Source organism: Haliotis asinina, chromosome 6, assembly GCF_037392515.1.
Source record: "Haliotis asinina isolate JCU_RB_2024 chromosome 6, JCU_Hal_asi_v2, whole genome shotgun sequence".
NCBI classification, from domain to species: domain Eukaryota; kingdom Metazoa; phylum Mollusca; class Gastropoda; order Lepetellida; family Haliotidae; genus Haliotis; species Haliotis asinina.
Window position 1 is genome coordinate 54,559,293 of NC_090285.1, and position 13,961 is coordinate 54,573,253.

The following is a 13,961-nucleotide window of genomic DNA, read 5'->3' on the forward strand; positions in this document are numbered from 1 at the left end:
AGTACGCCCAAGACTGCTAAAAACACTAGTTGTACACTGTTTATCTTCATCAGCACTACCGTCATATAGCTGTATAGATATTCTGACATTAGTAAACCCAAGGAGAGCGGTGTGACAATGGTAACAGCATGTCCCAAGCACTGCTACGTGTGTCCTCTAGCAGTCCAGGTGATCAGGCTAGTTCATTACAGGTACTCTATCCATATACCCTGGTCTGCCTGATAGCACAGCCATTGATTAACCCATTTGTAACTCCGATACCCAGATTACATGCAGACCCATACTGAGAGTGCCAACACTGGGTCACTATACTGGACAGCTCCTAGACTAATTATTCCACATTCCACCAGGGTAACAGTTAAACAGTTTCAGTATGATAACATTGATAGCATGTTGCCAACTTGTGCATGCTGTCAACAACTTCATCTAGTTTAAGAAACCATAAACATACAACAACCTCTTTGGTCCATAGAAGTGGCGGGGTAATCCAGTGATTAAAGTGTTTGTTCGTCACGTCGAACACTCAGGTTCGATTCTCAACATAGACACAATATCTGAAGCCTATTTCTGGTGCAGCCTTGTTTAATATTGTTAATACTCACTCGCTCACACACTCACTCCTATGGTTCATACATATCTGTATGACTGTAGCAACTATATATTTATTTCTACAATATTCAGAGAATTGGAAGAAAAAATATCGGTCTTAATAGCTTTATATCAACATTCATCATCATCATCATCATCATCATCATCATCATCACCATCATCTTTCTACTCTTAACTTACCAGTACATTTAGCATGTGCATCAAACTAACATGAACATGATGAAACTGTCATTGAAGGTCATAAGAATATTTTCCATCACTGCATTTAGTCATCTTAATCACTGGTAATATTAAGTCCTTCAATCACTGTTACTTGGCGACACAATTAATGTATTTTCTTCATAAAATGTGATGCTTTACAAAATCAATACCAAATCAATCTACAGATAAACTTAAACAAGACATTTGCAGGTACTGATTTCACAATTCACATTTACACTGATAATGTTGACATACAATTTTGTGCAATTGTTTTTGTCCTGCAAACATGGTAAATAAAGAGGAAATACAAAAAAAGTATCATTGTGCTGTATTTTATCAAAAAATCAATAAGATTATCAAGGACAGCTGTTATAACGTCCAATGGAAAATTGGGCCCATTCTTGTTGGTGGGTGTCTCCGACTGAAGTCATATTGACATAAGTATGACTCAGGCAACACTTCATGTCACTATCACCTTAAGTAAAGTCATGTTGACAAGGATGATGTATTCCTGTCAAACTTTGATGTATCTAGACCAGTACATGGAACAATGAGTGATAAATAACCTGATGACAGTGACACTGAGGTTTGACACATGATATGCTGGTATCACACTACCAGTAGTGCCCAACATGGCTCAATGCAGCCAAAACAATACATATTGCTTCAAGCCACAGGGACTTGTAAATGCAACGCTGACAAGGCTGTTGGCAGCGAGGGTACTATAGATATCTACTCCAGGTACCTCTGTGTACAGAAATGTACTCTTTACTCTAAGGCAAATTACAGAAAGGCCCCCCAATAACCCAAACAGGAAGAGTCAATATCCCACAACCCCGAATCAAAACCTTACGTAATTTTCACATTCAACTGACTGTAAGTTCCACTGTGCTTCAAAAAATACTGTAAACCAAACTAATGCACCATACACAAAAGGATGCAATCAGTATCAAGAAAATGCAGAATAGTGTATGTTTCTGTATTCTGAGTTTGTCCTGAATACGGAAGTGTACCTGGGGAATACATCTGTAGCACCTGTGCTAAAAACCCTTCAGCAATTGCAACACACACACAAAAAAAAACATTAACATATATTCTGACACTTCAGCCCCTGTGCATCAAACTACACCTGACCAACCTTCTTTCATTCAACAATCCACAATATACATGAAAACAAGTCTTTCTTTGTTCATTGTAAACCAAAAGTTACTGTGTTCTGTAATCTGATTGGTTGAAAAACATGATTAAATGGTATTAGATTCCCGGAAACTGAAAGACTATTCACCCGGTATTGACACGTAAACAATTGTTTTGTTGTGTCATCAACAGTGGTGACGTCATTCAAATTATTTTGTGACGTAAAGTTAGAATGACGTCACAAATGAGCAACTCCAGATGCTACATTTGCTGCTCTCATTTTACCACAGGCATATACTTATATCTTACAATACATAAAAATACATTGATGAATTGAAAAGCTCTGCTTTCTGAAAACATCAAGAAAGATTGCACAAACAATCAAAGAGAAGTGACTTGCATATTACTATGGCAACAAAGCACACAATGGCAACAAGCAGCTCTGTTTTCACATTGCTTTAAAGTGAAAGAATTTCAGCGGTATGTTTTAAAAGTATTCTAATCATGAAACGACTGCTGACAACTGTGTATTACCAATACATTTCAAGGGAGATAGAGGGAGATTTATGGGTTGAGTGACAAGCATACAAAGGTCAAAAATTGTTCTTTTAGTCATTGATAATCCTGCGAAAGTTACTATGTTAGTGTGGAATTCGTTTAAAATCAATTAGTAACTAAACGTATGCCTTCTTATTTTTCCGTGCTTTAAGAAGTACAATATATTGCTCACAAAATGACAAAAATCCCACTCTCAGTCAAAATTATCAAGTATTCAGAATAAGATTACACATGTCAATAGACAAATATGACTCTCTTTGCAGTTTACCATTAGAAAACATTTATCTTAATAAAACCTTTGTTTCATCATGTTTATTACACTTCAAGAAAAATAATGTTTAACAGCAATACAGCCATTTGTGAAAACAAGGTACTTTCTTCTGTATCAGTATTTTATTTGAAACAAATATTCAGTTGCTGTATTTTGTAAAAAAGCATACAGTTACAGACTTAGATACTAGCAAATGTCAAATTTTCTTTCCTGCAACACCTCCCTCTCAATTTCAGTTGTGAAACTATTTAATAGTACTCATGTAAATATTTTGTGATAGGGCTATTTAAATTGTGAAGAACCAATCCATTTTTCATTGTTTAAATCCTAAAACTGTATGGTATCATGTGTTGATTGACCGATATTTTGTCCCAAAATCCAAAATGAATGGGAGCCTCAGTCTGAACTGTTTGCCATGTTTGTGTTGTCCATGGAGCCCTAGTATTACTTACAACATTTCCAGCAGAATGTAGTGAAGTGAGATGGGGTTGATATTGTATGGAAGATTTTTTAAGTTTTATAGCAGTGTGCATGTACAAGCGTATACCAGTGCATGCATATATCAGTCCAGACTAAAGATTATATGTTTAGTCAAGTGTTATGTTTTTTGTTTGTTCATTGTTTAACTTATAACTCAGCAATATTCCAGTTAAATGATCCCAGTTTATAAATAATCAAGTCTGGGCCAGACAATCCAGTGATCAACTGCACGAGCATCAAATACACAAATGGGATACAATGACAAGTCTCAATCAACTCTGCAAGCCTAATCACCCAATCCTGCTGGTTATCTCTTATGAAAAGCCTGGATTGCATAAGACCAATTCAAACCTGGATCTTTATGGGTGCCTTACAAAATGAATACCAGACTCAGAGTACACTGGTGAAACAACCAGTCCTATCATAGTCCCTTAATGTTGAGTGCCAGACAAGGCAACGATAGGTACCATCCTTTGACGTCTTTTGATATTTATGGATCCAATCACCAACATTCCACTTTCTCGTCAGTAGCTCTTTTAACTTGACCATGGAGGCAGACATTTTTATAAGTAAGCCACAAAACATGAAAAAGTGACTTTACTGATTTATTTGCAGTGATCACTAAGGTGCCTTATGTTGGTTTTGACACACATTCAAGTCCTAATCATTAAGATTCGGCAACTTCAGCACATTTTCTCTATTTTTCATTTAAAAATCAAGAATCCTAAATATAGATAAGTAATACAAAAATGAAACATTCACAAGTAATATTTCCACCTACCATCAACATGTATTGCATGCTGTACTTTGACTCGATTTCTGTCCTCACCCATGGATATATCATAGCTCACTTCAAAGTAATTACATAAACATGTTAAAGGATTTGTTGAAAATATGCTCTTTCTATCTGCAGCCTACCTATAAAATACAGCACCACAAACTTTAAAAACATGTCATAACACTCTTTTACATAATTGTAGGGGATAAGGGTTAGGGTTAGGTTGCCTAGGTTAGATCAACCTAACCCTAAAGTCCGCACGAGAAATTGTGGTGCTCCGTATATGCAGTTGAGTTATATATCATATATACAATCGTTCCAGACCAGATAGTAATCAGTTTCATATAAATCAAATACATAATAAAGATCATTAAATAATTGAGCTCAAACAATCATGATCATGTGATGATCCATTCTGACCAATAAGTTCTAAAGGTATGAAATGGCTAAATTAAACTTAAGAATCACTTCACGGGTGCATATTAGGTCATTAAATCTCATTTGATAGTTTACATGACGTAGGTGACTGACTTATTCAGATCTGAAAATATACCAATCCACTCAACACTGAATAAACGCTCTAATGACTCTGGGGGCTAAACAATCTAGCAAAAAACCATATCCTTTTGAAATGTATTTCGACTAAAATCCAAGTAGGTGTAAATTTCACCTCTTATAAATGCTTTGCAGTTTAACCACACAATCTTTCTTTGATACATTAGCTTGATCTCGAAAACAAAGATTATTTCAGTCTCAGTAGCTGACCTTCGAGAACCCAAACACTAGGCACTGGAACATATATCACAGAGGTCGCGATTCGGTCTGTCAACTTCAAAAGTTCTCTGCTTGATAACACAACATTCGACACTTACCAAGAAAAATTACAGGGCCACAATTTGTCGAACGGAATGCACCGAGTTCAGTCTACAAGCTGTACTAACTGTCAAATCCATGCGATATTTGTCAAGTCATTATCGCGTAAGTCTGTGCAGCAAACCAACACATTCATAAAGTTTCGCCCGTGTCGCCATAGGCGCTTTCCGATGCTAACGACGCGACGCACTTTTCTGCGCACGACTCTCGGAACAGGCGAGATAAAAAGAGATTGGACAATAGGTGCGGACCGCTAATAAATTCAAGCGGAAGATTCATTTATTGTTCTGTTCTAAAGTTGTAATTATATACACCACTCGTAATCCAAACAATGAGTCATACATAAGAATTGAATATATTATACCTGCGCTACCTGCTGTATGTATGTATGTATGTATGTATGTATGTATGTATGTATGTATGTATGTATGTATGTATGTATGTATGTATGTATGTATGTATGTATGTATGTATGTACGTACGTATGTACGTATGTACGCTTGCATGCATGCGTGCATGTAGGTAGGTATGTATGTATGCGTGTGTGCGTGCGTGCGTGCGTGCGTAATTTAGGACTCAAGTGACACGTGTCGCTTATCAGTTTACCTCAGCGACCTTGGTCTAATCATTATCCTTTCTCCTTTCATTAGGCAACATCAATGAGCTTAATTCCGATGGTAACTCGTGTAAATGATCATAAATTAACTAGCTTCTGCCGGGACCAACTTCTTGTGCCGATATTGAGAACAGGCCGGATTTGTATATAGACGCACATTTTTTTCGTAATACACACGCAAACTCGCACGCGCGCACGCACGCACGCACGCACGCACACGGAATGAAGTTGGTATAGTGATCCATATGCTTAAAATAATGAAGGTCAAATATTTGCAAATGGTTAATACCCTACTTCTATATTTCTGAATGGAAACGATTTTAGCTTCTTGAGCTACGTGGTCTTCCCGTGTTTGCGTCACTATTAAATTTCACCATATACTGCAGTGAATGTCGGCATACCTGTATTCAAACGACGCGCTTCGTATCTTAAGATAATAATTTATAAAATTCAAATATCTTTATTTTTATTTTCTGTGTTCGTTAAACTTTAATCACCAGTGGTGTCTGAAGAAATCTATACTCAAGGCTGAAAGACCAACCTTAATAATAAGATTCAAACACAGAACAAGCGGATCAGGACATTAGAGTGACCCAACTCCACACAATTTAGTATAATTGTACTTGAGTTAGACTGGCATTTAGTCCTAGAAATGAATGTATCATATTTAAAATAATACATCGTCAAATGCCAGAAAAAAATGCTTGATTTCATGCCTAGATTTAAGAAGACTTGCGCAACCATTCTAGTCTTGAGTTGGACCCCGTTTGATTTACTCCCTTTCACAATGCCACGAAATCAAGGATAATGAGAAGCGTACGTACAATAACTAATGCAAACGCGTTTGGTTTGAAGAATTGCCTCCCTTTGGCTATACTTTAAGGGGACAAGTTAACGTCGACATGTTTCTTATCCCTTTCATTTTCCCAAACATGAAGTGTCATTTGTCGTCACGATCTGTGAGAAAATGGTCTGTTCTAAGTCAGCCCATCTACCACCACTACACTTATGACTTTATCTTTTGTGTACCTGGTGTAAAATATAGGCCTCTGACTACTGAATAAATCTCTCTCTCGTTAGGAGACTTCACCACTCCAAACCAGTCACCGCCATTATGACAACCGATCAACACAGTTGGGATACGAAGCAAGCAGTAACTGAGCCCGGTGACCCGATCCCGTTTGTCAAGTTTTACAGCAGACACCGTTTGCTGAAGACTAATTCTAATTCGGATCATGATGAGTTCTAACACCGGTTTGACACAGAATAATAATATGTTTCTGTCTAAAGTTCTGGAGAAAGTATCTGCATATCAGTTTCGCAAAATCTGGATGAAAACTACCTAAAGGAACAATTTCAGTCTACAAGACGTTATACGTGCCGAGGCCGCCCCGTTGCAGATTCAGAAAGAGTTCATGTCAGCCATGGATAAACAAGGGTTGTCATATTTGTTCTTTTGAACCTCTCCGCCGCTTTTGGTGGGACGGTAAGGTAGCCATATGGGTTCATTCCCCACATGGGTACTATGTTGCAGCACATTTCTGGTGTTCACCGGCGTTATATTGCTGGAATATTGCTAAAACCGGCGTTGAACTAAACTCACTCACACAGCCGCGTTTGATACAACTGATCATGACATACTTCTAAAGAGATTTGGTGTCATACGTACAGTTCTAATGTGGTTCAAGTCCTATCCGAGTCCTTCGGTAACATTCGAGAACTCTTCATCTGAACTATGTCCTTGGTCTTATGGCGTCCACCAAGGATCGGTGTTAGGTCCGCTACTCTTCACCATGTACATCATCCCTCTAGTTGATGCCTCCTTAAGTTACAGAATACCCTTTGGTGGCTACACACATAACTGTATTGCTGTTAGAACAAACCGCATTTTGCCCAAACTTCATAGACAAGAACATGTCAGCACTGATGAAGTTTGCAAATGGATGAAAATACACTTTCTTCAGTTGAACGAGGAGAAAACTGAAGTTCTTGCTGTATCCCATCAACAACAGAAGACGCCTGATTCTAAATCACATGCAGCATCGGAGATACACCAGCAACACTATGGAAACAAGTACGGAATCTGGACGCTGTTTTTGAAGCCAATGTGACAATGAAGAATTAAGTAGCCGTAGTTTGTAAAATAGTTCGTTCCTTCTCCAACAGACTGGAACCCTCCCCAAATGCCATTCTCAATATGCAACAAAATGCTACCCCAATCGCTTATAATCTGAAGACGACTCTAATTCCACGTTACATGGCGTATAATAAACACTTCATAGAGTCATTAAAAGCCAAAATCATTAATAGGACACCCACGTATCAAAATATCTCTCGTGTTCTCAAACAACTCCATTGACTACCAGTTTCCAGCAGAATCAAGTTCGAAAACCTGTTTCCACACCTTCCAGAGACTCAAGAACCTTCACTCCGTGTTCAGCCCTTGTTCAGTCGGACACGGCGTTCCTAAGACGAGGACCTCCTCTCAAAACCTCGCTATAAAACAGTTATGGGTGAATGCAGTTTCAGATGCACAAAGTGTCGATAACGTCCTTCCAGATCACATCAAGTTATCAGAAACGCAATCAACACTTCGACACCCCATCAACATTTCGCACAAACTTAAAAACATTTTTCTTTATATTTGGACTCGAGAAGATGCGGGGTAGAATAGGTCTTCAGCAACCCATGCTTGTAACGAGTCGTACGACTGTGCGAGTCTTAAGAAGCCACTAACGGGATCGGGTGGTCAGGCTCGCTGACATGGTTGACACTTTTTATTTATTCATTTCACTTCAGTAGGTATACAGAAAGTTCCATTTGTGAATAATTGCATTCATTGTACAGCATATAAAACGAATCGCTCATAGAATGAACATGACAAGTGTATGTTTACGTTATAATACGTCGTTCAAAGGTTTCCATTTCGAAAGAAATTTAGTCATGGCATTGCATAGGTTTTAGATGAAATAATTCTTCATACTTTGTACACATCAACGACGATGTTAACAAAACAATCAGTTAACAGTTCATTCTGTTTTATACTTGAAATATGAATATATAACTGTACTGTTGCAATAGATAATGTCTTGATCAGAAATGGGAACATCACATTGTGTAGGATTAATAAAGTTTTCAACCTTTCTCCAAAATTCCTGTACACGATTACATTTTATGAATACATGTTGCGGGCTTTCTGGTTCTGAATGACAAAAAGAGCAAATATTTGTATTAATTATCTTCATTGGCACACACTCTTTTCTTGTATAAATTACTTTCCCAATTGCGCAGATCGATGCTCATGTTGTTGACAACTGGATCGCCTGGTCCTGATTATTTACAGACTGCCGTTATATAGTTGGATTATTGCTGAGTACGGCGTAAAACTAACACAAGACGCATACTCTTAACCTGTGCAAGCGCTATTGAACAGACGACCTGGAACCTCCAACGCAATGCAAAATGACAAGATCAGATGTTTCATTTATATAATCTTTCTCTTTTCTTGAAGTGTCTTTTGTATAAATGTAGAGAAAAGCTCACCCTTTTGATCATATCTGGTACATGTGTCATTGTTAAGCTGTGTTATGTGGTATATCATGTCAATGTCCCATGATGTACATTTTACGTTTTAATAAACGCTTGTAACGAACTGGTTGATATAACGAACACAGCCTTATCCTGTGGCTGCTCGTTTTCTTCTAAAGAAGAATCACGAACTACGGTTATATCGAAGTGAAACTGATTGTCCCATGGCCTCGTAATAAGTGTAGTTCACTGTATTTCCCTGTATCACTCCAATGATTACGGGGGAACGCCCTGATGACCTCTGTTCTGCGTGGATATTGATCGACTCGACAGACATTGATAAACTCTCTGTCGATCCCTGATCCAGATGAGACCGCCAGGTGATTTCCGTCATTACAGGTAATTACTTCAGGTGGGACAGACGCTGATTGGGACAATCGCCCTTTGTTGTTGAACGCCGGTGATTTAATTGAATGTCAGAGAAACATGAAAGTGTATGTGTGGCAAAACTTTTGAGTGAGTGAGTGAGTGGGTGGGTGGGTGAGCTTGGGGGCTGTCCCTCAAACTCTTTTCCTGTTATATTAGGGTTTGTCGCTTATATGGATTTAAACTGAAAAAATATTGGAGTTACTTTTTCTATGTCATTATAGAGGAATGCATTGCTGTTATTTCATTGTTGATTCCACAAACATGTAACTGTGGTACCATTTTCATGTTAAGGCAAGTTTTGAACTTGGATCTTTTGTAAATTATTGGTCAAAAAGAAATTTACGCTAGTGACAGGAGAAGCTACCTTTAGATAAAAGTGAGGTAATTCACTCATTCACTCGAGTGGAGAAGTAACTACAGGGAGGGGGTTTGGACCATAGTTCAGGGTGAAATTTGTACGTCGTGACGAAATATTGTATTTGCCCGAAAGCCTAAAGCCCATAATTTACAGAGCGAGGACAACGTAAGTGTTTCAGAACATCACGAGGAGAGATGTGAGAAGCTTTTAATACCTATTCCAAGAAACAGAATAACCGTTAAAGGAACACAATCAAGCCATAATATACGGATGATAAAAAATGCACGACAGAGTTTGAAAAAATCCCTATTACTACCATAAAATAAGTAGAAACAACAGAGACTATAACCATCATATTTTCACATACAATGTTTACTTACATACGGGCCCGGCTCAAACCACGGACGCTTGCAGAAGATTACATATACATAAATGACATTCTTGGAAATAGTTCATTATGCATTTACAGACTCTGAAGTCCCGAATATCCCGAATTATCGATATTGTTTTTACCAAATCAAATCCCGGATTGTGACACTTTGTAAAGACAACATTCACAACAGTTTCCATTCGGAAGGGTGAGTTTAGCCTAACGCCACTTTTAACAATATTCCACGGACACCCGGGTATCGAACCCGGACGTCGGCGTGACAAGCCAACGCTTGAACCACTAGGCGACTACAGCCCAACCGTTCTGAAGAAGTGGCGTACAGAAAGGGCTCAAAATTCATGTACTTTCGTTTAGGTCAGATTCGCTTACCCGCCTTACAGCTGAGATTGGACTGAATACAAACAGCGTTCTGCGATGACCTATACAACTGGGCCACTTGCTCCTACAGTTTAATAAATGTGCCTTGTCACCAATCTGCTCAGCGTAATGTCGAGAGCTCCATGCTCTATGCAAAATAAAGATCTTTCCCACCGTGTCGAAAGTCTAACAGGCCTGTGTATAGTGTTGACTAACATCAAAACCTAGTCAAGTCCAACTTTGGATTCAAACCCTTGATCCCATGTTTCCAGTACGGTTGTGTCGAACAGAGCCACAGAACGGCAAAGAACATGCTTGCAAGCAATTTTTCGACTTCCGTGTTATGTAACACGTTTCTCACAATGTATGTCTTTCTTGCAACATGCTGTTAAGTGGCAATTCGTGACCACTTTGTTCACTGAAATCACCATAAATCACATCCCTGACACATGCGCACCACGCGTGGCAATACAACTGTGTAATCTGGTGTGAAATGATTGTTTAAAGGTTATACTGCATTTTCTCCTTTCGTATGAATCAAGTATGTACACAACAGTCTGGACAGCAGCAGCGACTGACACAAGTTGAAGTTTGTCTGACCTGTCATCCTGACGTTATGGTTCGACAAACATGTCCGTCTAACGTTACAGTTCGTCTAACGTGTCGGTCTAACGTTACAGTTCGTCTAACGTGTCGGTCTAACGTTACAGTTCGTCTAACGTGTCGGTCTAACGTTACAGTTCGTTTAACGTGTCCGTCTAACGTTACAGTTCGTCTAACGTGTCGGTCTAACGTTATAGTTCGTCTGACGTGTCGGTCTAACGTTATAGTTCATCTGACGTGTCGGTCTAACGTTATAGTTCGTCTAACGTGTCGGTCTAACGTTACAGTTCGTCTAACGTGTCGGTCTAACGTTATAGTTCGTCTGACGTGTCGGTCTAACGTTATAGTTCGTCTAACGTGTCGGTCTAACGTTACAGTTCGTCTGACGTGTCGGTCTAACGTTACAGTTCGTCTAACGTGTCGGTCTAACGTTACAGTTCGTCTAACGTGTCGGTCTAACGTTATAGTTCGTCTAACGTGTCGGTCTAACGTTATAGTTCGTCTGACGTGTCGGTCTAACGTTATAGTTCGTCTGACGTGTCGGTCTAACGTTACAGTTCGTCTGACGTGTCGGTCTAACGTTACAGTTCGTCTAACGTGTCGGTCTAACGTTACAGTTCGTCTGACGTGTCGGTCTAACGTTACAGTTCGTCTGACGTGTCGGTCTAACGTTACAGTTCGTCTGACGTGTCGGTCTAACGTTACAGTTCGTCTGACGTGTCGGTCTAACGTTACAGTTCGTCTGACGTGTCGGTCTAACGTTACAGTTCGTCTGACGTGTCGGTCTAACGTTACAGTTCGTCTGACGTGTCGGTCTAACGTTACAGTTCGTCTAACGTGTCGGTCTAACGTTATAGTTCGTCTAACGTGTCGGTCTAACGTTATAGTTCGTCTAACGTGTCGGTCTAACGTTATAGTTCGTCTAACGTGTCGGTCTAACGTTATAGTTCGTCTAACGTGTCGGTCTAACGTTACAGTTCGTCTAACGTGTCGGTCTAACGTTACAGTTCGTCTAACGTGTCGGTCTAACGTTACAGTTCGTCTAACGTGTCGGTCTAACGTTATAGTTCGTCTAACGTGTCGGTCTAACGTTATAGTTCGTCTAACGTGTCGGTCTAACGTTACAGTTCGTCTAACGTGTCGGTCTAACGTTATAGTTCGTCTAACGTGTCGATCTAACGTTATAGTTCGTCTAACGTGTCGGTCTAACGTTACAGTTCGTCTAACGTGTCGGTCTAACGTTACAGTTCGTCTAACGTGTCGGTCTAACGTTACAGTTCGTCTAACGTGTCGGTCTAACGCTATAGTTCGTCTAACGTGTCGGTCTAACGTTATAGTTCGTCTAACGTGTCGATCTAACGTTATAGTTCGTCTAACGTGTCGATCTAACGTTATAGTTCGTCTAACGTGTCGGTCTAACGTTATAGTTCGTCTAACGTGTCGGTCTAACGTTATAGTTCGTCTAACGTGTCGGTCTAACGTTATAGTTCGTCTAACGTGTCGGTCTAACGTTATAGTTGATCTGACGTGTCGGTCTAACGTTACAGTTCGTCTAACGTGTCGGTCTAACGTTACAGTTCGTCTAACGTGTCGGTCTAACGTTACAGTTCGTCTAACGTGTCGGTCTAACGTTACAGTTCGTCTAACGTGTCGGTCTAACGTTATAGTTCATCTGACGTGTCGGTCTAACGTTACAGTTCGTCTAACGTGTCGGTCTAACGTTATAGTTCATCTGACGTGTCGGTCTAACGTTACAGTTCGTCTGACGTGTCGGTCTAACGTTACAGTTCGTCTAACGTGTCGGTCTAACGTTATAGTTCATCTGACGTGTCGGTCTAACGTTATAGTTCATCTGACGTGTCGGTCTAACGTAACAGTTCGTCTAACGTGTCGGTCTAACGTTACAGTTCGTCTAACGTGTCGGTCTAACGTTATAGTTCATCTGACGTGTCGGTCTAACGTTACAGTTCGTCTAACGTGTCGGTCTGACGTTATAGTTCGTCTGACGTGTCGGTAAGAAGTTTTATAGCTAAAATTGATAGAATTATCAATAAAACGCCCGCACGTTATCAGAAATGAGCGGGCCACTGTAACTCGATAATAACCGCAAAATGCTTGACGACGGGCCATTATCAAGCCCTTTGACGTCATAAGTAGCTCTGCAAATGATAATGCCCTGAAAAATAGCGTTACCGTTATAATAGCTAAAATGAATAGAATTTTTAATAAAATAAAAATAGAAACAGCGGCATCGATTTAAAAACATTTACTGCCAACAACAAACGACGGAGGTCACTGACACACATTATAAATGTTGGTATTTCCCGCGCGAGAGGGAGGGATACACCGATATTTAGGTACGCGTGTCGTAAACATAATATGACATGAGCTCTCATATAATATCCTCTATATATGGGGAATTAAACGTTGGATGTCATCTTAATGGACAAACGCTTTCCCACTAGGCTACCCCTCGATCCTTAACGTTAAGTATTTGAGTGTGTTGCTTTCAGCAGTAGTTGAAACATATTTTTACAGACTTCGCCCACGGTTATTAAAGATATGTTGGAAATGGTAACCGCGTCATAATCATAAGAAGAAACGTCTACTTCCTAAATTAATATCCAATGAATATTCAGGTGTTGTGAAATTTTCCTTTACGGTAAAATGGTGCTAGACAGGTGCGCGTGTTGTTCACAATAAGATATGTAGTAAAACCGTGTAATTGTTGATACATTCAGGACACTATTTCAAAAGTAAAACCATTCATTT

At 39.4% G+C, this 13,961-nt stretch overlaps 1 protein-coding gene across 1 annotated transcript in view; it reads right to left on the minus strand.

Annotated features, from left to right (window-relative positions):
* LOC137287523 (serine/threonine-protein kinase 33-like) overlaps positions 1–5,113 on the minus strand; it is a 36,155-nt gene extending 31,042 nt beyond the window's left edge. Inside the window, exon 1 of the mRNA XM_067819864.1 lies at positions 4,907–5,113. The gene's annotated coding sequence lies outside the window, so the exon portion shown is untranslated. The remainder of the gene's footprint in view (positions 1–4,906) is intronic.
* Between the last annotated feature and the right edge of the window lie 8,848 nt (positions 5,114–13,961).